We start from the raw sequence: 22,563 nt of genomic DNA on the forward strand, positions 1-22,563 counted from the left end.
AGTCACCAGCGCAACACCAACAGCCATCCAAGTGGAAGGAAGTGCCACGTGGTATCATCTCAACCACTGCACTAAAGCTGCTCAACCCAAAGCCAGAGACGACCGTGAGAAGGAGGAGCCAGACGCAGACACACGTGGGGCTGACTAGCTGCCCCAGGACCAGATCCAGTCGAGCCAAGAGATACAGCAGCATGATGATGCTGAAAACGGGGAGCCTGTTTCTGATCCTTTACGGGTTGTGCCAGATTTCGCTGGCACAAGCACAGACCCCGAGGAAGGATGAAACCACGGGGACAACACAAACCTGGAAGGGCCAGGAATTAGGGGGTGGTAGGCCTACTGAAGAAAGCCAGAGAGGAACACAGGATAATCCGGCCCAAAATCATTCAGGAATAGTCAACAAGAAAGGGAAAATAGTCTTATATGCTCAGATACCACCGCGAGACCAAGTTAGTGAATTTGTGTTTACTGTTATGTCGGATAACCAACCGTTATGTACATTAACCTTCCGTCAGAATCATGAACATGTGCATAGGAAAGATCAGTGTGAATTACATATCCAATGAAATGGTGTCTGGCATAGAGGAGTCGGGTGACTGGGAGAGGATGCTCTATGGGGAGATAGATTGGAGTGAAACTAGAGAGGAGACCGGAATGTGAGAATCAGACCCCTCATGTGAACCACAACCATTTCAGACAGTGTGAACAAATGGACATTGGACTAATGGGTTTCAGGGCTGGTGGCTGCAAACAGAAGCAACAACCACGATGCCCAAACCCCCCACGTTATATAGTATACCGGTATATGACGATAATCAGAGCTATTCAAATCCATGCAAGCCTGTTGACAATCTTAGTTTTTAATTTTTATTATGTTTCACATTATTGAATGTATGTTATGTCGATTTTTTATGTATAATATGGTGTCAATTTGGCAAGGGCTTAGTAGCATATAGGCTTAGCAATAATTCAAGTAATTTGTTGGAACCTTATTGGCCCCAACAAGGGGGGATGTGTGGTAGAAATTAATGATTATATTCTATGGTAAACTGATTATTATGAGGTCTTTTATATATATTAGTGGAAAACACACGGTGCCTAGGTGTCTGGGTTTAGAACAGATGGAGCCCCCCTAAAAGGAGCAGGGCTATCTTTGCAGACCATTTGTTGTCTATTTTCTGACCATTCAGGTTAAAGTGGATTTATGACTGAATGGAGGCAGACACCACAAGGAGAAGCTGTTCTGTTTGTGTGTATAAAAAGACGCCGCAGTTTGTGAACGGCAGTGACTTTGCAAACCCACTCAGGCTGTTGTCGTTGTTGTTTTGCTGCACGATAAAGTATTTTGTCAATTCTTGCTCCGGACCCCTCGTTTTCATTTTACTCTCTCTCTCTTGAATTAGTCTAAGTGTTTTATATCTCGGTTAATCTCCTACAATACCTGTCTGCTGAGATTTTTGACTAGATCAACCAATAGACAAGCCCGAGCAATTCTTAAAGGCCAATCCAACTTGACCAACAGATATTCCCTTTGTTTCATTCATAAAGGTCTTATGATGAGAGAGGGGTAATGAATTTACATCCAAAATCCAACTAATCCGGTTATGGAAAATTTGTATCATATTTGCTTACGTCTTGTCAATTTGACAAACAAAACTGATGTTTGAAGCTGGAAACAGTTGTTTCAATGAGTCACAAGGAGGGCCACTTTAATCTATCCCAGGTCCCTTGGGACTCATTTTGAATAAATTGCCATTTGGGTACTTGGCAATTAAGCTGTGATGGCCGAGTGGTTATGGTGTTGGACTTGATATCCAATGGGTATTACCCGCGTAGGTACAAATCCTGCTCACAGCGTTGTATGTTAATACTGTGTGTGGAGTTTTGAGTGTCTTGACATGACATCTGCCCAAACTCGGTGGGTAAGAAGATGAAGTCGAAATCCAATGGTTTCGATCCGAGCCGGTTCAAATTCTACCAGGGGCATATTATTAGAAACTAATCCGGTTATGGAAAATTTGTCTTGTAAATTTGACAAACAAAAATGAAGTTTGAAGCTGGAAACTAATGTTTCAATGTGTAACAAGGGCCACTTTAATCTATCCCAGGTCACTTGGGACTCTTTTTGAATAAAATGCCATTTGGGTACGTGTGAAATAAGCTGTGATGGCCGTGTGGTTAAGGCGTTGGACTTGAAATCCAATGGGTATTATCCGCGCAGGTTCAAATCCTGCTCACAGCGTTGTATGTTAATATTCCATGTTGAGTTTTGAGTTTCTTGACATGACATCGGCCCAAACTAGGTGGGTAAGAAGACGTAGTCAAAATCCGATGCTGTTATCGCCGAAAATGTTCTAATCTTGCTCACAGCTATTAACTCTAAATCAATCAAAAAATTGTCATTTATATAGGTCAAGGAAATAAAGGATGATAATGAATTTGTGGTTACAAGTTGATACACCTCTATGAAGATTTTTGAACTGATGTTTTATTCTGCGTTTAAGAACTTCTATATTTTCAACGCTTGTCATCTGGTACTTTTTTTCAAATTTCCCATTGGTGTACATATATTGATGCTGTGTTGGCCGAGAGGTTAAGGCGTTGGACTCGAAATCCAATGGGGTTTCCCTGCGCAGGTTTGAATCCTGCTAACAGCGAATCTTTTCAATTGAACCATTCCATCCTCATTTGATTATCTCAAAGGAGAAATTTAAAGTTGTGGATTCATTCCTTTCCATTTGAACCTCCGCTATGAAGATTGTTAAAACACTTGTTATACTGGGTATTGAGGACCGTCTTTGTTCACTGCATGTGATTGGGAAACTTTTGCCAATAAAATCCGGGTTTACACCAAAAATATGAATGTGTGATGAAGCAGTGTTTAAGGCATTAGACTCGAAAACTCAGTGGGAATAGCGAAAGCTCAAATACTTCACATATACCTGTCTGCTGAGATTTTTGACTAGATCAACCAATCGACAAGCCCGAGCAATTCTTAAAGGCCAATCCAACTTGACCAACAGATATTCCCTTTGTTTCATTCATAAAGGTCTTATGATGAGAGAGGGGTAATGAGTTTACATCCAAAATCCAACGGTTTCGATCCGGGCCGATTCAAATTCTACCAGGGGCATCTTATTAGAAACTAATCCGGTTATGGAAAATTTGTATCATATTCGCTTACGTCTTGTCAATTTGACAAACAAAACTGATGTTTGAAGCTGGAAACAGATGTTTCAATGAGTCACAAGGGCCACTTTAATCTATCCCAGGTCCCTTGGGACTCTTTTTGAATAAATTGCCATTTGGGTAATTGGCATTTAAGCTGTGATGGCCGAGTGGTTAAGGTGTTGGACTTGATATCCAATGGGTATTACCCTCGTAGGTTCAAATCCTGCTCACAGCGTTGTATGTTAATACTGTGTGTGGAGTTTTCAGTGTCTTGACATGACATCGGCCCAAACTCGGTGGGAAAGAAGATGAAGTCAAAATCCAATGGTTTCGATCTGAGCCGGTTCAAATTCTACCAGGGGCATATTATTAGAATCTAATGCGGTTATGGAAAATTTGTCTTGTAAATTTGACAAACAAAAATGAAGTTTGAAGCTGGAAACAAATGTTTCAATGTGTAACAAGGGCCACTTTAATCTACTCCAGGGCCCTTGGGACTCTTTTTGAATAAAATGCCATTTGGGTACATGTCAAATGAGCTGTGATGGCCGAGTGGTTAAGGCGTTGGACTTGAAATCTAATGGGTATTACCCGCGCAGGTTCAAATCCTGCTCACAGCGTTGTATGTTAATATTCCCTGTTGAGTTTTGAGTTTCTTGACATGACATCGGCCCAAACTAGGTGGGTAAGAAGACGTAGTCAAAATCCGATGCTGTTATCGCCGAAAATGTTCTAATCTTGCTCACAGCTATTAACTCTAAATCAATCAAAAAATTGTCATTTATATAGGTCAAGGAAATAAAAGATGATAATGAATTTGTGGTTACACGTTGATACACCTCTATGAAGATTTTTGAACTGATGTTTTATTCTGCGTCTAAGAACTTCTATATTTTCAACGCTTGTCATCTGGGACTTTTTTTCAAATTTCCCATTGGATTATATGAATTGACGCTGTGATGGCCGAGAGGTTAAGGCGTTGGACTCGAAATCCATTGGGGTTTCCCCGCATAGGTTTTAATCCTGCTCATAGCGATTCTTTTCAATGGAACCATTCCGTCCTCATTTGATTATCTCAAAGGAGAAATTTAAAGTTGTGGATTCATTCCTTTCCTTTTGAACCTCCGCTATGAAGATTGTTAAAACACTTGTTATACTGGGTATTGAGGACCGTCTTTGTTCACTGCATGTGATTGGGAAACTTTTGCCAATAAAATCCGGGTTTACACCAAAAATATGAATGTGTTATGAAGCAGTGTTTAAGGCATTAGACTCGAAAACTCAGTGGGAATAGCGAAAGCTCAAATACTTCACATATACCTGTCTGCTGAGATTTTTGACTAGATCAACCAATCGACAAGCCCGAGCAATTCTTAAAGGCCAATCTAACTTGACCAACAGATATTCCCTTTGTTTCATTCATAAAGGTCTTATGATGAGAGAGGGGTAATGAATTTACATCCAAAATCCAACGGTTTCGATCCGGGCCGGTTCAAATTCTACCAGGGGCATCTTATTAGAAACTAATCCGGTTATGGAAATTTTTTATCATATTTGCTTACGTCTTGTAAATTTGACAAACAAAACTGATGTTTGAAGCTGGAAACAGATGTTTCAATGAGTCACAAGGGCCACTTTAATCTATCCCAGGTCCCTTGGGACTCTTTTTGAATAAATTGCCATTTGGGTAATTGGCAATTAAGCTGTGATGGCCGAGTGGTTAAGGCGTTGGACTTGATATCCAATGGGTATTACCCGCGTAGGTTCAAATCCTGCTCACAGCGTTGTATGTTAATACTGTGTGTGGAGTTTTCAGTGTCTTGACATGACATCGGCCCAAACTCGGTGGGTAAGAAGATGAAGTCGAAATCCAATGGTTTCGATCTGAGCCGGTTCAAATTCTACCAGGGGCATATCATTAGAAACTAATGCGGTTATGGAAAATTTGTCTTGTAAATTTGACAAACAAAAATGAAGTTTGAAGCTGGAAACAAATGTTTCAATGTGTAACAAGGGCCACTTTAATCTATCCCAGGTCCCTTGGGACTCTTTTTGAATAAAATGCCATTTGGGTACGTGTGAAATGAGCTGTGATGGCCGAGTGGTTAAGGCGTTGGACTTGAAATCCAATGGGTATTACCCGCGCAGGTTCAAATCCTGCTCACAGCGTTGTATGTTAATATTCCCTGTTGAGTTTTGAGTTTCTTGACATGACATCGGCCCAAACTAGGTGGGTAAGAAGACGTAGTCAAAATCCGATGCTGTTATCGCCGAAAATGTTCTAATCTTGCTCACAGCTATTAACTCTAAATCAATCAAAAAATTGTCATTTATATAGGTCAAGGAAATAAAGGATGATAATGAATTTGTGGTTACACGTTGATACACCTCTATGAAGATTTTTGAACTGATGTTTTATTCTGCGTCTAAGAACTTCTATATTTTCAACGCTTGTCATCTGGGACTTTTTTTCAAATTTCCCATTGGTTTACATGAATTGACGCTGTGATGGCCGAGAGATTAAGGCGTTGGACTCGAAATCCAATGGGGTTTCCCCGCGCAGGTTCGAATCCTGCTCACAGCGAATCTTTTCAATTGAACCATTCCATCCTCATTTGATTATCTCAAAGGAGAAATTTAAAGTTGTGGATTCATTCCTTTCCTTTTGAACCTCCGCTATGAAGATTGTTAAAACACTTGTTATACTGGGTATTGAGGACCGTCTTTGTTCACTGCATGTGATTGGGAAACTTTTGCCAATAAAATCCGGGTTTACACCAAAAATATGAATGTGTGATGAAGCAGTGTTTAAGGCATTAGACTCGAAAACTCAGTGGGAATAGCGAAAGCTCAAATACTTCACATATACCTGTCTGCTGAGATTTTTGACTAGATCAACCAATCGACAAGCCCGAGCAATTCTTAAAGGCCAATCCAACTTGACCAACAGATATTCCCTTTGTTTCATTCATAAAGGTCTTATGATGAGAGAGGGGTAATGACTTTACATCCAAAATCCAACGGTTTCGATCCGGGCCGATTCAAATTCTACCAGGGGCATCTTATTAGAAACTAATCCGGTTATGGAAAATTTGTCTTGTAAATTTGACAAACAAAAATGAAGTTTGAAGCTGGAAACAAATGTTTCAATGTGTAACAAGGGCCACTTTAATCTACTCCAGGTCCCTTGGGACTCTTTTTGAATAAAATGCCATTTGGGTACATGTCAAATTAGCTGTGATGGCCGAGTGGTTAAGGCGTTGGACTTGAAATCTAATGGGTATTACCCGCGCAGGTTCAAATCCTGCTCACAGCGTTGTATGTTAATATTCCCTGTTGAGTTTTGAGTTTCTTGACATGACATCGGCCCAAACTAGGTGGGTAAGAAGACGTAGTCAAAATCCGATGCTGTTATCGCCGAAAATGTTCTAATCTTGCTCACAGCTATTAACTCTAAATCAATCAAAAAATTGTCATTTATATAGGTCAAGGAAATAAAGGATGATAGTGAATTTGTGGTTACACGTTGATACACCCCTATGAAGATGTTTGAACTGATGTTTTATTCTGCGTTTAAGAACTTCTATATTTTCAACGCTTGTCATCTGGTACTTTTTTTTCAAATTTCCCATTGGTATACACGAATTGATGCTGTGATGGCCGAGAGGTTAAGGCGTTGGACTCGAAATCCATTGGGGTTTCCCCGCGCAGGTTCGAATCCTGCTCACAGCGAATCTTTTCAATGGAACCATTCCGTCCTCATTTGATTATCTCAAAGGAGAAATTTAAAGTTGTGGATTCATTCCTTTCCTTTTGAACCTCCGCTATGAAGATTGTCAAAACACTTGTTATACTGGGTATTGAGGACCGTCTTTGTTCACTGTATGTGATTGGGAAACTTTTGCCAATAAAATCCGGGTTTACACCAAAAATATGAATGTGTTATGAAGCAGTGTTTAAGGCATCAGACTCGAAAACTCAGTGGGAATAGCGAAAGCTCAAATACTTCACATATACCTGTCTGCTGAGATTTTTGACTAGATCAACCAATCGACAAGCCCGAGCAATTCTTAAAGGCCAATCCAACTTGACCAACAGATATTCCCTTTGTTTCATTCTTAAAGGTCTTATGATGAGAGAGGGGCAATGAATTTACATCCAAAATCCAATGGTTTCGATCCAGGCCGGTTCAAATTCTACCAGGGGCATCTTATTAGAAACTAATCCGGTTATGGAAAATTTGTATCATATTTGCTTACGTCTTGTAAATTTGACAAACAAAACTGATGTTTGAAGCTGGAAACAGATGTTTCAATGAGTCACAAGGGCCACTTTAATCTATCCCAGGTCCCTTGGGACTCTTTTTGAATAAATTGCCATTTGGGTACTTGGCAATTAAGCTGTGATGGCCGAGTGGTTAAGGCGTTGGACTTGATATCCAAAGGGTATTACCCGCGTAGGTTCAAATCCTGCTCACAGCGTTGTATGTTAATACTGTGTGTGGAGTTTTGAGTGTCTTGACATGACATCTGCCCAAACTCGGTGGGTAAGAAGATGAAGTCGAAATCCAATGGTATCGATCCGAGCCGGTTCAATTTCTACCAGGGGCATATTATTAGAAACTAATCCGGTTATGGAAAATTTGTCTTGTAAATTTGACAACCAAAAATGTAGTTTGAAGCTGGAAACAAATGTTTCAATGTGTAACAAGGACCACTTTAATCTATCCCAGGTCCCTTGGGACTCTTTTTGAATAAAATGCTATTTGGGTACTTGTCAAATGAGCTGTGATGGCCGAGTGGTTAAGGTGTTGGACTTGAAATCCGATGGGTATTACCCGCAGAGGTTCAAATCCTGCTCACAGCGTTGTATGTTAATATTCCATGTAGAGTTTTGAGTTTCTTGACATGACATCGGCCCAAACTAGGTGGGTAAGAAGACGTAGTCAAAATCCGATGGTGTTATCGCCGAAAATGTTCTAATCTTGCTCACAGCTATTAACTCTAAATCAATCAAAAAATTGTCATTTATATAGGTCAAGGAAATAAAGGATGATAGTGAATTTGTGGTTACACGTTGATACACCTCTATGAAGATGTTTGAACTTATGTTTTATTCTGCGTTTAAGAACTTCTATATTTTCAACGCTTGTCATCTGGTACTTTTTTTTCAAATTTCCCATTGGTGTACACGAATTGATGCTGTGATGGCCGAGAGGTTAACCAGGGGCATCTTATTAGAAACTAATCCGGTTATGGAAAATTTGTATCATATTTGCTTACGTCTTGTAAATTTGACAAACAAAACTGATGTTTGAAGCTGGAAACAGATGTTTCAATGAGTCACAAGGGCCACTTTAATCTATCCCAGGTCCCTTGGGACTCTTTTTGAATAAATTGCCATTTGGGTACTTGGCAATTAAGCTGTGATGGCCGAGTGGTTAAGGCGTTGGACTTGATATCCAAAGGGTATTACCCGCGTAGGTTCAAATCCTGCTCACAGCGTTGTATGTTAATACTGTGTGTGGAGTTTTGAGTGTCTTGACATGACATCTGCCCAAACTCGGTGGGTAAGAAGATGAAGTCGAAATCCAATGGTATCGATCCGAGCCGGTTCAATTTCTACCAGGGGCATATTATTAGAAACTAATCCGGTTATGGAAAATTTGTCTTGTAAATTTGACAACCAAAAATGAAGTTTGAAGCTGGAAACAAATGTTTCAATGTGTAACAAGGACCACTTTAATCTATCCCAGGTCCCTTGGGACTCTTTTTGAATAAAATGCTATTTGGGTACTTGACATGACATCGGCCCAAACTAGGTGGGTAAGAAGACGTAGTCAAAATCCGATGCTGTTATCGCCGAAAATGTTCTAATCTTGCTCACAGCTATTAACTCTAAATCAATCAAAAAATTGTCATTTATATAGGTCAAGGAAATAAAGGATGATAGTGAATTTGTGGTTACACGTTGATACACCTCTATGAAGATGTTTGAACTTATGTTTTATTCTGCGTTTAAGAACTTCTATATTTTCAACGCTTGTAATATGCTACTTTTTTTCAAATTTTCCATTGGTGTACCTGAATTGATGCTGTGATGGTCGAGAGGTTAAGGCGTTGGACTCGATATCCAATGGGGTTTCCCCGCGCAGGTTCGAATCCTGCTCACAGCGAATCTTTTCAATGGAACCATTCCGTCCTCATTTGATTATCTCAAAGGAGAAATTTAAAGTTGTGGATTCATTCCTTTCCTTTTTGAACCTCCGCTATGAAGATTGTCAAAACACTTGTTATACTGGGTATTGAGGACCGTCTTTGTTCACTGTATGTGATTGGGAAACTTTTGCCAATAAAATCCGGGTTTACACCAAAAATATGAATGTGTTATGAAGCAGTGTTTAAGGCATCAGACTCGAAAACTCAGTGGGAATAGCGAAAGCTCAAATACTTCACATATACCTGTCTGCTGAGATTTTTGACTAGATCAACCAATCGACAAGCCCGAGCAATTCTTAAAGGCCAATCCAACTTGACCAACAGATATTCCCTTTGTTTCATTCTTAAAGGTCTTATGATGAGAGAGGGGTAATGAATTTACATCCAAAATCCAATGGTTTCGATCCGGGCCGGTTCAAATTCTACCAGGGGCATCTTATTAGAAACTAATCCGGTTATGGAAAATTTGTCTTGTAAATTTGACAAACAAAAATGAAGTTTGAAGCTGGAAACAGATGTTTCAATGTGTAACAAGGGCCACTTTAATCTATCCCAGGTCCCTCGGGACTCTTTTTGAATAAAATGCCATTTGGGTACATGGCAAATGAGCTGTGATGGCCGAGTGGTTACGGCGTTGGACTTGAAATCCAATGGGTATTACCCGCGCAGGTCCAAATCCTGCTCACAGCGTTGTATGTTAATATTCTGTGCTGAGTTTTGAGTTTCTTGACATGACATCTGCCCAAACAAGGTGGGTAAGAAGATGTAGTCAAAATCCGATGCTGTTATCGCCGAAAATGTTCTAATCTTGCTCACAGCTATTAACTCTAAATCAATCAAAAATTTTCATTTATATAGGTCAAGGAAATAAAGGATGATATTTAATTTGTGGTTACACGTTGATACACCTCTATGAAGATTTTTGAACTGATGTTTTATTCTGCGTTTAAGAACTTCTATATTTTCAACGCTTGTCATCTGGTACTTTTTTTTCAAATTTCCCATTGGTGCACATGTATTGATGCTGTGATGGCCGAGAGGTTAAGGCGTTGGACTCGAAATCCAATGGGGTTTCCCTGCGCAGGTTCGAATCCTGCTCACAGCGAATCTTTTCAATGGAACCATTCCGTCCTCATTTGATTATCTCAAAGGAGAAATTTAAAGTTGTGGATTCATTCCATTCCTTTTGAACCTCCGCTATGAAGATTGTCAAAACACTTGTTATACTGGGTATTGAGGACCGTCTTTGTTCACCGTATGTGATTGGGAAACTTTTGCCAATAAAATCCGGGTTTACACCAAAAATATGAATGTGTTATGAAGCAGTGTTTAAGGCATTAGACTCGAAAACTCAGTGGGAATAGCGAAAGCTCAAATACTTCACATATACCTGTCTGCTGAGATTTTTGACTAGATCAACCAATCGACAAGCCCGAGCAATTCTTAAAGGCCAATCCAACTTGACCAACAGATATTCCCTTTGTTTCATTCTTAAAGGTCTTATGATGAGAGAGGGGTAATGAATTTACATCCAAAATCCAATGGTTTCGATCCGGGCCGGTTCAAATTCTACCAGGGGCATCTTATTAGAAACTAATCCGGTTATGGAAAATTTGTATCATATTTGCTTACGTCTTGTAAATTTGACAAACAAAACTGATGTTTGAAGCTGGAAACAGATGTTTCAATGAGTCACAAGGGCCACTTTAATCTATCCCAGGTCCCTTGGGACTCTTTTTGAATAAAGTGTCATTTGGGTACTTGGCAATTAAGCTGTGATGGACGAGTGGTTAAGGCGTTGGACTTGATATCCAATGGGTGTTACCCGCGTAGGTTCAAATCCTGCTCACAGCGTTGTATGTTAATACTGTGTGTGGTGTTTTGAGTGTCTTGACATGACATCTGCCCAAACTCGGTGGGTAAGAAGATGAAGTCGAAATCCAATGGTTTCGATCTGAGCCGGTTCAAATTCTACCAGGGGCATATTATTAGAAACTGATCCGGTTATGGAAAATTTGGCTTGTAAATTTGACAAACAAAAATGAAGTTTGAAGCTGGAAACAAATGTTTCAATGTGTAACAAGGGCCACTTTAATCTATCCCAGGTCCCTTGGGACTCTTTTTGAATAAAATGCCATTTGGGTACGTGTCAAATGAGCTGTGATGGCCGAGTGGTTAAGGCGTTGGACTAGAAATCCAATGGGTAATACCCGCGCAGGTTCAAATCCTGCTCACAGCGTTGTATGTTAATATTCCATGTTGAGTTTTGAGTTTCTTGACATGACATCGGCCCAAACTAGGTGGGTAAGAAGACGTAGTCAAAATCCGATGCTGTTATCGCCGAAAATGTTCTAATCTTGCTCACAGCTATTAACTCTAAATCAATCAAAAAATTGTCATTTATATAGGTCAAGGAAATAAAGGATGATAATGAATTTGTGGTTACACGTTGATACACCTCTATGAAGATTTTTGAACTGATGTTTTATTCTGCGTTTAAGAACTTCTATATTTTCAACGCTTGTCATCTGGTACTTTTTTTCAAATTTCCCATTGGTGTACATATATTGATGATGTGATGGCCGAGAGGTTAAGGCGTTGGACTCGAAATCCAATGGGGTTTCCCCGCGCAGGTTCGAATCCTGCTCACAGCGAATCTTTTCAATGGAACCATTCCGTCCTCATTTGATTATCTCAAAGGAGAAATTTAAAGTTGTGGATTCATTCCTTTCCTTTTGAACCTCCGCTATGAAGATTGTCAAAACACTTGTTATACTGGGTATTGGGGACCGTCTTTGTTCACTGTATGTGATTGGGAAACTTTTGCCAATAAAATCCGGGTTTACACCAAAAATATGAATGTGTTATGAAGCAGTGTTTAAGGCATTAGACTCGAAAACTCAGTGGGAATAGCGAAAGCTCAAATACTTCACATATACCTGTCTGCTGAGATTTTTGACTAGATCAACCAATCGACAAGCCCGAGCAATTCTTAAAGGCCAATCCAACTTGACCAACAGATATTCCCTTTGTTTCATTCTTAAAGGTCTTATGATGAGAGAGGGGTAATGAATTTACATCCAAAATCCAATGGTTTCGATCCGGGCCGGTTCAAATTCTACCAGGGGCATCTTATTAGAAACTAATCCGGTTATGGAAAATTTGTATCATATTTGCTTACGTCTTGTAAATTTGACAAACAAAACTGATGTTTGAAGCTGGAAACAGATGTTTCAATGAGTCACAAGGGCCACTTTATTCTATCCCAGGTCCCTTGGGACTCTTTTTGAATAAATTGCCATTTGGGTACTTGGCAATTAAGCTGTGATGGTCGAGTGGTTAAGGCGTTGGACTTGATATCCAATGGGTATTACCCGCGTAGGTTCAATTCCTGCTCACAGCGTTGTATGTTAATACTGTGTGTGGAGTTTTGAGTGTCTTGACATGACATCTGCCCAAACTCGGTGGGTAAGAAGATGAAGTCGAAATCCAATGGGATCGATCCGAGCCGGTTTCTATTCTACCAGGGGCATATTATTAGAAACTAATCCGGTTATGGAAAATCTGTCTTGTAAATTTGACAAACAAAAATGAAGTTTGAAGCTGGAAACAAATGTTTCAATGTGTAACAAGGACCACTTTAATCTATCCCAGGTCCCTTGGGACTCTTTTTGAATAAAATGCCATTTGGGTACTTGTCAAATGAGCTGTGATGGAAGAGTGGTTAAGGCGTTGGACTTGAAATCCGATGGGTTTTACCTGCGCAGGTTCAAATCCTGCTCACAGCGTTGTATGTTAATATTCCATGTTGAGTTTTGAGTTTCTTGACATGACATCGGCCCAAACTAGGTGGGTAAGAAGACGTAGTCAAAATCCGATGCTGTTATCGCCGAAAATGTTCTAATCTTGCTCACAGCTATTAACTCTAAATCAATCAAAAAATTGTCATTTATATAGGTCAAGGAAATAAAGGATGATAGTGAATTTGTGGTTACACGTTGATACACCTCTATGAAGATGTTTGAACTGATGTTTTATTCTGCGTTTAAGAACTTCTATATTTTCAACGCTTGTCATCTGGTACTTTTTTTTCAAATTTCCCATTGGTGTACATGTATTGATGCTGTGATGGCCGAGAGGTTAAGGCGTTGGACTCGAAATCCAATGGGATTTCCCCGCGCAGGTTCGAATCCTGCTCCCAGCGATTCTTTTCAATTGAACCATTCCGTCCTCATTTGATTATCTCAAAGGAGAAATTTAAAGTTGTGGATTCATTCCTTTCCTTTTGAACCTCCGCTATGAAGATTGTCAAAACACTTGTTATACTGGGTATTGAGGACCGTCTTTGTTCACTGTATGTGATTGGGAAACTTTTGCCAATAAAATCCGGGTTTACACCAAAAATATGAATGTGTTATGAAGCAGTGTTTAAGGCATCAGACTCGAAAACTCAGTGGGAATAGCGAAAGCTCAAATACTTCACATATACCTGTCTGCTGAGATTTTCCAAAATCCAAAATCCAATGGTTTCGATCCGGGCCGGTTCAAATTCTACCAGGGGCATCTTATTAGAAACTAATCCGGTTATGGAAAATTTGTCTTGTAAATTTGACAAACAAAAATTAAGTTTGAAGCTGGAAACAAATGTTTCAATGTGTAACAAGGGCCACTTTAATCTATCCCAGGTCCCTTGGGACTCTTTTTGAATAAAATGCCATTTGGGTACAAGTCAAATGAGCTGTGATGGCCGAGTGGTTAAGGCGTTGGACTTGAAATCCAATGGGTATTATCCGCGCAGGTTCAAATCCTGCTCACAGCGTTGTATGTTAATATTCCATGTTGAGTTTTGAGTTTCTTGACATGACATCGGCCCAAACTAGGTGGGTAAGAAGACGTAGTCAAAATCCGATGCAGTTATCGCCGAAAATGTTCTAATCTTGCTCACAGCTATTAACTCTAAATCAATCAAAAAATTGTAATTTATTCAATTTAAAGTTGTGGATTCATTCCTTTCCTTTTGAACCTCCGCTATGAGGATTGTCAAAAGACTTGTTATACTGGGTATTGAGGACCGTCTTTGTTCACTGTATGTGTTTGGGAAACTTTTGCCAATAAAATCCGGGTTTACACCAAAAATATGAATGTGTTATGAAGCAGTGTTTAAGGCATTAGACTCGAAAACTCAGTGGGAATAGCGAAAGCTCAAATACTTCACATATACCTGTCTGCTGAGATTTTTGACTAGATCAACCAATCGACAAGCCCGAGCAATTCTTAAAGGCCAATCCAACTTGACCAAAAGATATTCCCTTTGTTTCATTCTTAAAGGTCTTATGATGAGAGAGGGGTAATGAATTTACATCCAAAATCCAATGGTTTCGATCCGGGCCGGTTCAAATTCTACCAGGGGCATCTTATTAGAAACTAATCCGGTTATGGAAAATTTGTATCATATTTGCTTACGTCTTGTAAATTTGACCAACAAAACTGATGTTTGAAGCTGGAAACAGATGTTTCAATGAGTCACAAGGAGGGCCACTTTAATCTATCCCAGGTCCCTTGGGACTCTTTTTGAATAAATTGCCATTTGGGTACTTGGCAAATGAGCTGTAATGGCCGAGTGGTTATGGCGTTGGACTTGATATCCAATGAGTGTTATCCGCGTAAGTTCAAATCCTGCTCACAGCGTTGTATGTTAATATTCCATGTTGAGTTTTGAGTTTCTTGACATGACATCGGCCCAAACTAGGTGGGTAAGAAGACGTAGTCAAAATCCAATGCTGTTATCGCCGAAAATGTTCTAATCTTGCTCACAGCTATTAACTCTAAATCAATCAAAAAATTGTCATTTATATAGGTCTAGGAAATAAAGGATGATAATGAATTTGTGGTTACACGTTGATACACCTCTATGAAGATTTTTGAACTGATGTTTTATTCTGCGTTTAAGAACTTCTATATTTTCAACGCTTGTCATCTGGTACTTTTTTTCAAATTTCCCATTGGTGTACATGTATTCATGCTGTGATGGCCGAGAGGTTAAGGCGTTGGACTCGAAATCCAATGGGGTTTCCCCGCGCAGGTTCGAATCCTGCTCACAGCGAATCTTTTCAATGGAACCATTCCGTCCTCATTTGATTATCTCAAAGGAGAAATTTAAAGTTGTGGATTCATCCCTTTCCTTTTGAACCTCCGCTATGAAGATTGTCAAAACACTTCTTATACTGGGTATTGGGGACCGTCTTTGTTCACTGTATGTGATTGGGAAACTTTTGCCAATAAAATCCGGGTTTACACCAAAAATATGAATGTGTTATGAAGCAGTGTTTAAGGCATTAGACTCGAAAACTCAGTGGGAATAGCGAAAGCTCAAATACTTCACATATACCTGTCTGCTGAGATTTTTGACTAGATCAACCAATCGACAAGCCCGAGCAATTCTTAAAGGCCAATCCAACTTGACCAACAGATATTCCCTTTGTTTCATTCTTAAAGGTCTTATGATGAGAGAGGGGTAATGAATTTACATCCAAAATCCAATGGTTTCGATCCGGGCCGGTTCAAATTCTACCAGGGGCATCTTATTAGAAACTAATCCGGTTATGGAAAATTTGTATCATATTTGCTTACGTCTTGTAAATTTGACAAACAAAACTGATGTTTGAAGCTGGAAACAGATGTTTCAATGAGTCACAAGGGCCACTTTAATCTATCCCAGGTCCCTTGGGACTCTTTTTGAATAAAGTGTCATTTGGGTACTTGGCAATTAAGCTGTGATGGACGAGTGGTTAAGGCGTTGGACTTGATATCCAATGGGTGTTACCCGCGTAGGTTCAAATCCTGCTCACAGCGTTGTATGTTAATACTGTGTGTGGTGTTTGGAGTGTCTTGACATGACATCTGCCCAAACTCGGTGGGTAAGAAGATGAAGTCGAAATCCAATGGTTTCGATCTGAGCCGGTTCAAATTCTACCAGGGGCATATTATTAGAAACTGATCCGGTTATGGAAAATTTGGCTTGTAAATTTGACAAACAAAAATGAAGTTTGAAGCTGGAAACAAATGTTTCAATGTGTAACAAGGGCCACTTTAATCTATCCCAGGTCCCTTGGGACTCTTTTTGAATAAAATGCCATTTGGGTACGTGTCAAATGAGCTGTGATGGCCGAGTGGTTAAGGCGTTGGACTAGAAATCCAATGGGTAATACCCGCGCAGGTTCAAATCCTGCTCACAGCGTTGTATGTTAATATTCCATGTTGAGTTTTGAGTTTCTTGACATGACATCGGCCCAAACTAGGTGGGTAAGAAGACGTAGTCAAAATCCGATGCTGTTATCGCCGAAAATGTTCTAATCTTGCTCACAGCTATTAACTCTAAATCAATCAAAAAATTGTCATTTATATAGGTCAAGGAAATAAAGGATGATAATGAATTTGTGGTTACACGTTGATACACCTCTATGAAGATTTTTGAACTGATGTTTTATTCTGCGTTTAAGAACTTCTATATTTTCAACGCTTGTCATCTGGTACTTTTTTTCAAATTTCCCATTGGTGTACATGTATTGATGCTGTGATGGCCGAGAGGTTAAGGCGTTGGACTCGAAATCCAATGGGGTTTCCCCGCGCAGGTTCGAATCCTGCTCACAGCGAATCTTTTCAATGGAACCATTCCGTCCTCATTTGATTATCTCAAAGGAGAAATTTAAAGTTGTGGATTCATTCCTTTCCTTTTGAACCTCCGCTATGAAGATTGTCAAAACACTTGTTATACTGGGTATTGGGGACCGTCTTTGTTCACTGTATGTGATTGGGAAACTTTTGCCAATAAAATCCGGGTTTACACCAAAAATATGAATGTGTTATGAAGCAGTGTTTAAGGCATTAGACTCGAAAACTCAGTGGGAATAGCGAAAGCTCAAATACTTCACATATACCTGTCTGCTGAGATTTTTGACTAGATCAACCAATCGACAAGCCCGAGCAATTCTTAAAGGCCAATCCAACTTGACCAACAGATATTCCCTTTGTTTCATTCTTAAAGGTCTTATGATGAGAGAGGGGTAATGAATTTACATCCAAAATCCAATGGTTTCGATCCGGGCCGGTTCAAATTCTACCAGGGGCATCTTATTAGAAACTAATCCGGTTATGGAAAATTTGTATCATATTTGCTTACGTCTTGTAAATTTGACAAACAAAACTGATGTTTGAAGCTGGAAACAGATGTTTCAATGAGTCACAAGGGCCACTTTAATCTATCCCAGGTCCCTTGGGACTCTTTTTGAATAAAGTGTCATTTGGGTACTTGGCAATTAAGCTGTGATGGACGAGTGGTTAAGGCGTTGGACTTGATATCCAATGGGTGTTACCTGCGTAGGTTCAAATCCTGCTCACAGCGTTGTATGTTAATACTGTGTGTGGTGTTTTGAGTGTCTTGACATGACATCTGCCCAAACTCGGTGGGTAAGAAGATGAAGTCGAAATCCAATGGATTCGATCCGAGCCGGTTCAAATTCTACCAGGGGCATATTATTAGAAACTGATCCGGTTATGGAAAATTTGGCTTGTAAATTTGACAAACAAAAATGAAGTTTGAAGCTGGAAACAAATGTTTCAATGTGTAACAAGGGCCACTTTAATCTATCCCAGGTCCCTTGGGACTCTTTTTGAATAAATTGCCATTTGGGTACTTGGCAATTAAGCTGTGATGGTCGAGTGGTTAAGGCGTTGGACTTGATATCTAATGGGTATTACCCGCGTAGGTTCAATTCCTGCTCACAGCGTTGTATGTTAATACTGTGTGTGGAGTTTTGAGTGTCTTGACATGACATCTGCCCAAACTCGGTGGGTAAGAAGATGAAGTCGAAATCCAATGGGATCGATCCGAGCCGGTTTCTATTCTACCAGGGGCATATTATTATAAACTAATCCGGTTATGGAAAATCTGTCTTGTAAATTTGACAAACAAAAATGAAGTTTGAAGCTGGAAACAAATGTTTCAATGTGTAACAAGGACCACTTTAATCTATCCCAGGTCCCTTGGGACTCTTTTTGAATAAAATGCCATTTGGGTACTTGTCAAATGAGCTGTGATGGCAGAGTGGTTAAGGCGTTGGACTTGAAATCCGATGGGTTTTACCTGCGCAGGTTCAAATCCTGCTCACAGCGTTGTATGTTAATATTCCATGTTGAGTTTTGAGTTTCTTGACATGACATCGGCCCAAACTAGGTGGGTAAGAAGACGTAGTCAAAATCCGATGCTGTTATCGCCGAAAATGTTCTAATCTTGCTCACAGCTATTAACTCTAAATCAATCAAAAAATTGTCATTTATATAGGTCAAGGAAATAAAGGATGATAGTGAATTTGTGGTTACACGTTGATACACCTCTATGAAGATGTTTGAACTGATGTTTTATTCTGCGTTTAAGAACTTCTATATTTTCAACGCTTGTCATCTGGTACTTTTTTTTCAAATTTCCCATTGGTGTACATGTATTGATGCTGTGATGCCCGAGAGGTTAAGGCGTTGGACTCGAAATCCAATGGGATTTCCCCGCGCAGGTTCGAATCCTGCTCACAGCGAATCTTTTCAATTGAACCATTCCGTCCTCATTTGATTATCTCAAAGGAGAAATTTAAAGTTGTGGATTCATTCCTTTCCTTTTGAACCTCCGCTATGAAGATTGTCAAAACACTTGTTATACTGGGTATTGAGGACCGTCTTTGTTCACTGTATGTGATTGGGAAACTTTTGCCAATAAAATCCGGGTTTACACCAAAAATATGAATGTGTTATGAAGCAGTGTTTAAGGCATCAGACTCGAAAACTCAGTGGGAATAGCGAAAGCTCAAATACTTCACATATACCTGTCTGCTGAGATTTTCCAAAATCCAAAATCCAATGGTTTCGATCCGGGCCGGTTCAAATTCTACCAGGGGCATCTTATTAGAAACTAATCCGGTTATGGAAAATTTGTCTTGTAAATTTGACGAACAAAAATGAAGTTTGAAGCTGGAAACAGATGTTTCAATGTGTAACAAGGGCCTCTTTAATCTATCCCAGGTCCCTTCGGACTCTTTTTGAATAAAATGCCATTTGGGTACATGGCAAATGAGCTGTGATGGCCGAGTGGTTACGGCGTTGGACTTGAAATCCAATGGGTATTACCCGCGCAGGTCCAAATCCTGCTCACAGCGTTGTATGTTAATATTGTGTGTGGAGTTTTGAGTGTCTTGACATGACATCTGCCCAAACTAGGTGGGTAAGAAGATGTAGTCAAAATCCAATGCTGTTATCGCTGATAATGGTCACGTCTTGCACTCAACTGTCAACTCTAAATTTCATTTAATTAGGTCAAGGAAAGAAAGGATGATGATTAATTTGTGGTTTCAATTTGATATACCTCTATGAAGATGTCAGAACTGGTGTGTTCTTGTTTGTTTAAGAACTGCCATATTATCAACGCTTGTCCTCTGGGACCTTTTTTAAAATGTCCCATTGGTTTTTAATTATTGCCGCTGTGATGGCCGAGAGGTTAAGGCGTTGGACTCGAAATCCAATGGGGTTTTCCCGCGCAGGTTCAAATCCTTCTCACAGCGAACTATATCAATGGAACAATTCCGTCCTCATTTGATTATCTCAAAGGAGAAATTTAAAGTTGTGGATTCATTCCTTTAGTTTTGAACCTCCGCTATGAAGATTGTTAAAACACTTATTATACTGGGTATTGAGGACCGTCTTTTTTCACTGCATGTAATTGGGAAACTTTGCCAATAAAATCCGGGTTTACACCAAAAATATGAATCTGTTATGAAGCAGTGTTTAAGGCATTAGACTCGAAAACTCAGTGGGAATAGCGAAAGCTCAAATACTTCACATATACCAGTCTGCTGAGATTTTTGACTAGATCAACCAATCGACAAGCCCTAGCGATTCTTAAAGGCCAATCCAACTTGACCAACAGATGGTCCCTTTGTTTCATTCATAAAGGTCTTATGTTGAGAGAGGGGTGATGAATTTACATCCAAAATCCAACGGTTTCGATCCGAGCCGGTTCAAATTCTACCAGGGGCATATTATTAGAATCTAATCCGGTTATGGAAAATTTGTCTTGTAAATTTGACAAACAAAAATGAAGTTTGAAGCTGGAAACAAATGTTTCAATGTGTAACAAGGGCCACTTTAATCTATCCCAGGTCCCTTGGGACTCTTTTTGAATAATCTGCCATTTGGGTACAAGTCTAATGAGCTGTGATGGCCGAGTGGTTAAGGCGTTGGACTTGAAATCCAATGGGTATTATCCGCGCAGGTTCAAATCCTGCTCACAGCGTTGTATGTTAATATTCCGTGTTGAGTTTTGAGTTTCTTGACATGACATCTGCCAAAACTAGGTGGGTAAGAAGATGTAGTCAAAATCCGATGCTGTTATCGCCGAAAATGTTCTAATCCTGCTCACAGCTATTAACTCTAAATCAATCAAAAAATTGTAATTTATATAGGTCAAGGAAATAAAGGATGATAGTGAATTTGTGGTTACACGTTGATACACCTCTATGAAGATGTTTGAATTTATGTTTTATTCTGCGTTTAAGAACTTCTATATTTTCAACGCTTGTCATCTGGTACTTTTTTTCAAATTTTCCATTGGTGTACATGTATTGATGCTGTGATGGCCGAGAGGTTAAGGCGTTGGACTCGATATCCAATGGGGTTTCCCAGCGCAGGTTCGAATCCTGCTCACAGCGAATCTTTTCAATGGAACCATTCCGTCCTCATTTGATTATCTCAAAGGAGAAATTTAAAGTTGTGGATTCATTCCCTTCCTTTTGAACCTCCGCTATGAAGATTGTTAAAACACTTGTTATACTGGGTATTGAGGACCGTCTTTTTTCACTGCATGTAATTGGGTAACTTTGCCAATAAAATCCGGGTTTACACCAAAAATATGAATGTGTTATGAACAGTGTTTAAGAAATTAGACTCGAAAACTCAGTGGGAATAGCGAAAGCTCATACTTCACATATACCTGTCTGCTGAGATTTTTGACTGGATCAACCAATCGACAAGCCCGAGCAATTCTTAAAGGCCAATCCAACTTGACCAACAGATATTCCCTTTGTTTCATTCTTAAAGGTCTTATGATGAGAGAGGGGCAATGAATTTACATCCAAAATCCAATGGTTTCGATCCGGGCCGGTTCAAATTCTACCAGGGGCATCTTATTAGAAACTAATCCGGTTATGGAAAATTTGTATCATATTTGCTTACGTCTTGTAAATTTGACAAACAAAACTGATGTTTGAAGCTGGAAACAGATGTTTCAATGAGTCACAAGGGCCACTTTAATCTATCCCAGGTCCCTTGGGACTCTTTTTGAATAAATTGCCATTTGGGTACTTGGCAATTAAGCTGTGATGGCTGAGTGGTTAAGGCGTTGGACTTGATATCCAAAGGGTATTACCCGCGTAGGTTCAAATCCTGCTCACAGCGTTGTATGTTAATACTGTGTGTGGAGTTTTGAGTGTCTTGACATGACATCTGCCCAAACTCGGTGGGTAAGAAGATGAAGTCGAAATCCAATGGTATCGATCCGAGCCGGTTCAATTTCTACCAGGCGCATATTATTAGAAACTAATCCGGTTATGGAAAATTTGTCTTGTAAATTTGACAACCAAAAATGAAGTTTGAAGCTGGAAACAAATGTTTCAATGTGTAACAAGGACCACTTTAATCTATCCCAGGTCCCTTGGGACTCTTTTTGAATAAAATGCTATTTGGGTACTTGTCAAATGAGCTGTGATGGCCGAGTGGTTAAGGCGTTGGACTTGAAATCCGATGGGTATTACCCGCGCAGGTTCAAATCCTGCTCACAGCGTTGTATGTTAATATTCCATGTAGAGTTTTGAGTTTCTTGACATGACATCGGCCCAAACTAGGTGGGTAAGAAGACGTAGTCAAAATCCGATGGTGTTATCGCCGAAAATTTTCTAATCTTGCTCACAGCTATTAACTCTAAATCAATCAAAAAATTGTCATTTATATAGGTCAAGGAAATAAAGGATGATAGTGAATTTGTGGTTACACGTTGATACACCTCTATGAAGATGTTTGAACTTATGTTTTATTCTGCGTTTAAGAACTTCTATATTTTCAACGCGTGTCATCTGGT

General features: G+C 39.7%; 38 non-coding genes across 38 annotated transcripts; all 38 read left to right on the forward strand.

Moving 5' to 3' along the window:
- The first annotated feature begins 1,775 nt into the window (after positions 1 to 1,775).
- On the forward strand, positions 1,776 to 1,857 carry trnas-uga (transfer RNA serine (anticodon UGA)). The gene has a single exon. It is a non-coding gene; the product is annotated as a tRNA-Ser (tRNA).
- A 303-nt stretch (positions 1,858 to 2,160) lies between these two features.
- On the forward strand, positions 2,161 to 2,242 carry trnas-uga (transfer RNA serine (anticodon UGA)). The gene has a single exon. It is a non-coding gene; the product is annotated as a tRNA-Ser (tRNA).
- Positions 2,243 to 2,575: 333 nt separating this feature from the next.
- On the forward strand, positions 2,576 to 2,657 carry trnas-cga (transfer RNA serine (anticodon CGA)). Its single transcript has one exon. It is a non-coding gene; the product is annotated as a tRNA-Ser (tRNA).
- A 667-nt stretch (positions 2,658 to 3,324) lies between these two features.
- On the forward strand, positions 3,325 to 3,406 carry trnas-uga (transfer RNA serine (anticodon UGA)). Its single transcript has one exon. It is a non-coding gene; the product is annotated as a tRNA-Ser (tRNA).
- A 303-nt stretch (positions 3,407 to 3,709) lies between these two features.
- trnas-uga (transfer RNA serine (anticodon UGA)) lies at positions 3,710 to 3,791 on the forward strand. Its single transcript has one exon. It is a non-coding gene; the product is annotated as a tRNA-Ser (tRNA).
- Positions 3,792 to 4,124: 333 nt separating this feature from the next.
- On the forward strand, positions 4,125 to 4,206 carry trnas-cga (transfer RNA serine (anticodon CGA)). Its single transcript has one exon. It is a non-coding gene; the product is annotated as a tRNA-Ser (tRNA).
- A 667-nt stretch (positions 4,207 to 4,873) lies between these two features.
- Positions 4,874 to 4,955, forward strand: trnas-uga (transfer RNA serine (anticodon UGA)). Its single transcript has one exon. It is a non-coding gene; the product is annotated as a tRNA-Ser (tRNA).
- Positions 4,956 to 5,258: 303 nt separating this feature from the next.
- Positions 5,259 to 5,340, forward strand: trnas-uga (transfer RNA serine (anticodon UGA)). The gene has a single exon. It is a non-coding gene; the product is annotated as a tRNA-Ser (tRNA).
- A 333-nt stretch (positions 5,341 to 5,673) lies between these two features.
- trnas-cga (transfer RNA serine (anticodon CGA)) lies at positions 5,674 to 5,755 on the forward strand. Its single transcript has one exon. It is a non-coding gene; the product is annotated as a tRNA-Ser (tRNA).
- Positions 5,756 to 6,405: 650 nt separating this feature from the next.
- On the forward strand, positions 6,406 to 6,487 carry trnas-uga (transfer RNA serine (anticodon UGA)). Its single transcript has one exon. It is a non-coding gene; the product is annotated as a tRNA-Ser (tRNA).
- A 334-nt stretch (positions 6,488 to 6,821) lies between these two features.
- On the forward strand, positions 6,822 to 6,903 carry trnas-cga (transfer RNA serine (anticodon CGA)). The gene has a single exon. It is a non-coding gene; the product is annotated as a tRNA-Ser (tRNA).
- Positions 6,904 to 7,570: 667 nt separating this feature from the next.
- trnas-uga (transfer RNA serine (anticodon UGA)) lies at positions 7,571 to 7,652 on the forward strand. Its single transcript has one exon. It is a non-coding gene; the product is annotated as a tRNA-Ser (tRNA).
- Positions 7,653 to 7,955: 303 nt separating this feature from the next.
- Positions 7,956 to 8,037, forward strand: trnas-uga (transfer RNA serine (anticodon UGA)). Its single transcript has one exon. It is a non-coding gene; the product is annotated as a tRNA-Ser (tRNA).
- A 556-nt stretch (positions 8,038 to 8,593) lies between these two features.
- Positions 8,594 to 8,675, forward strand: trnas-uga (transfer RNA serine (anticodon UGA)). The gene has a single exon. It is a non-coding gene; the product is annotated as a tRNA-Ser (tRNA).
- Positions 8,676 to 9,264: 589 nt separating this feature from the next.
- Positions 9,265 to 9,346, forward strand: trnas-cga (transfer RNA serine (anticodon CGA)). Its single transcript has one exon. It is a non-coding gene; the product is annotated as a tRNA-Ser (tRNA).
- Positions 9,347 to 9,997: 651 nt separating this feature from the next.
- On the forward strand, positions 9,998 to 10,079 carry trnas-uga (transfer RNA serine (anticodon UGA)). The gene has a single exon. It is a non-coding gene; the product is annotated as a tRNA-Ser (tRNA).
- A 333-nt stretch (positions 10,080 to 10,412) lies between these two features.
- On the forward strand, positions 10,413 to 10,494 carry trnas-cga (transfer RNA serine (anticodon CGA)). The gene has a single exon. It is a non-coding gene; the product is annotated as a tRNA-Ser (tRNA).
- A 667-nt stretch (positions 10,495 to 11,161) lies between these two features.
- On the forward strand, positions 11,162 to 11,243 carry trnas-uga (transfer RNA serine (anticodon UGA)). The gene has a single exon. It is a non-coding gene; the product is annotated as a tRNA-Ser (tRNA).
- A 303-nt stretch (positions 11,244 to 11,546) lies between these two features.
- Positions 11,547 to 11,628, forward strand: trnas-aga (transfer RNA serine (anticodon AGA)). Its single transcript has one exon. It is a non-coding gene; the product is annotated as a tRNA-Ser (tRNA).
- A 333-nt stretch (positions 11,629 to 11,961) lies between these two features.
- trnas-cga (transfer RNA serine (anticodon CGA)) lies at positions 11,962 to 12,043 on the forward strand. The gene has a single exon. It is a non-coding gene; the product is annotated as a tRNA-Ser (tRNA).
- Positions 12,044 to 12,710: 667 nt separating this feature from the next.
- trnas-uga (transfer RNA serine (anticodon UGA)) lies at positions 12,711 to 12,792 on the forward strand. Its single transcript has one exon. It is a non-coding gene; the product is annotated as a tRNA-Ser (tRNA).
- A 303-nt stretch (positions 12,793 to 13,095) lies between these two features.
- trnas-uga (transfer RNA serine (anticodon UGA)) lies at positions 13,096 to 13,177 on the forward strand. Its single transcript has one exon. It is a non-coding gene; the product is annotated as a tRNA-Ser (tRNA).
- A 334-nt stretch (positions 13,178 to 13,511) lies between these two features.
- trnas-cga (transfer RNA serine (anticodon CGA)) lies at positions 13,512 to 13,593 on the forward strand. The gene has a single exon. It is a non-coding gene; the product is annotated as a tRNA-Ser (tRNA).
- Positions 13,594 to 14,126: 533 nt separating this feature from the next.
- Positions 14,127 to 14,208, forward strand: trnas-uga (transfer RNA serine (anticodon UGA)). The gene has a single exon. It is a non-coding gene; the product is annotated as a tRNA-Ser (tRNA).
- A 1,202-nt stretch (positions 14,209 to 15,410) lies between these two features.
- trnas-cga (transfer RNA serine (anticodon CGA)) lies at positions 15,411 to 15,492 on the forward strand. Its single transcript has one exon. It is a non-coding gene; the product is annotated as a tRNA-Ser (tRNA).
- Positions 15,493 to 16,159: 667 nt separating this feature from the next.
- trnas-uga (transfer RNA serine (anticodon UGA)) lies at positions 16,160 to 16,241 on the forward strand. Its single transcript has one exon. It is a non-coding gene; the product is annotated as a tRNA-Ser (tRNA).
- Positions 16,242 to 16,544: 303 nt separating this feature from the next.
- trnas-aga (transfer RNA serine (anticodon AGA)) lies at positions 16,545 to 16,626 on the forward strand. Its single transcript has one exon. It is a non-coding gene; the product is annotated as a tRNA-Ser (tRNA).
- Positions 16,627 to 16,959: 333 nt separating this feature from the next.
- trnas-cga (transfer RNA serine (anticodon CGA)) lies at positions 16,960 to 17,041 on the forward strand. Its single transcript has one exon. It is a non-coding gene; the product is annotated as a tRNA-Ser (tRNA).
- A 667-nt stretch (positions 17,042 to 17,708) lies between these two features.
- Positions 17,709 to 17,790, forward strand: trnas-uga (transfer RNA serine (anticodon UGA)). The gene has a single exon. It is a non-coding gene; the product is annotated as a tRNA-Ser (tRNA).
- Positions 17,791 to 18,093: 303 nt separating this feature from the next.
- trnas-uga (transfer RNA serine (anticodon UGA)) lies at positions 18,094 to 18,175 on the forward strand. Its single transcript has one exon. It is a non-coding gene; the product is annotated as a tRNA-Ser (tRNA).
- Positions 18,176 to 18,478: 303 nt separating this feature from the next.
- On the forward strand, positions 18,479 to 18,560 carry trnas-uga (transfer RNA serine (anticodon UGA)). Its single transcript has one exon. It is a non-coding gene; the product is annotated as a tRNA-Ser (tRNA).
- A 334-nt stretch (positions 18,561 to 18,894) lies between these two features.
- trnas-cga (transfer RNA serine (anticodon CGA)) lies at positions 18,895 to 18,976 on the forward strand. Its single transcript has one exon. It is a non-coding gene; the product is annotated as a tRNA-Ser (tRNA).
- Positions 18,977 to 19,509: 533 nt separating this feature from the next.
- On the forward strand, positions 19,510 to 19,591 carry trnas-uga (transfer RNA serine (anticodon UGA)). Its single transcript has one exon. It is a non-coding gene; the product is annotated as a tRNA-Ser (tRNA).
- A 320-nt stretch (positions 19,592 to 19,911) lies between these two features.
- trnas-cga (transfer RNA serine (anticodon CGA)) lies at positions 19,912 to 19,993 on the forward strand. Its single transcript has one exon. It is a non-coding gene; the product is annotated as a tRNA-Ser (tRNA).
- A 649-nt stretch (positions 19,994 to 20,642) lies between these two features.
- Positions 20,643 to 20,724, forward strand: trnas-uga (transfer RNA serine (anticodon UGA)). The gene has a single exon. It is a non-coding gene; the product is annotated as a tRNA-Ser (tRNA).
- Positions 20,725 to 21,057: 333 nt separating this feature from the next.
- Positions 21,058 to 21,139, forward strand: trnas-cga (transfer RNA serine (anticodon CGA)). Its single transcript has one exon. It is a non-coding gene; the product is annotated as a tRNA-Ser (tRNA).
- Positions 21,140 to 21,802: 663 nt separating this feature from the next.
- trnas-uga (transfer RNA serine (anticodon UGA)) lies at positions 21,803 to 21,884 on the forward strand. The gene has a single exon. It is a non-coding gene; the product is annotated as a tRNA-Ser (tRNA).
- Positions 21,885 to 22,187: 303 nt separating this feature from the next.
- Positions 22,188 to 22,269, forward strand: trnas-uga (transfer RNA serine (anticodon UGA)). Its single transcript has one exon. It is a non-coding gene; the product is annotated as a tRNA-Ser (tRNA).
- The last annotated feature ends 294 nt before the right edge of the window (positions 22,270 to 22,563 follow it).

This window comes from Gadus chalcogrammus, chromosome 1 (assembly GCF_026213295.1).
Source record: "Gadus chalcogrammus isolate NIFS_2021 chromosome 1, NIFS_Gcha_1.0, whole genome shotgun sequence".
Classification (NCBI taxonomy): domain Eukaryota; kingdom Metazoa; phylum Chordata; class Actinopteri; order Gadiformes; family Gadidae; genus Gadus; species Gadus chalcogrammus.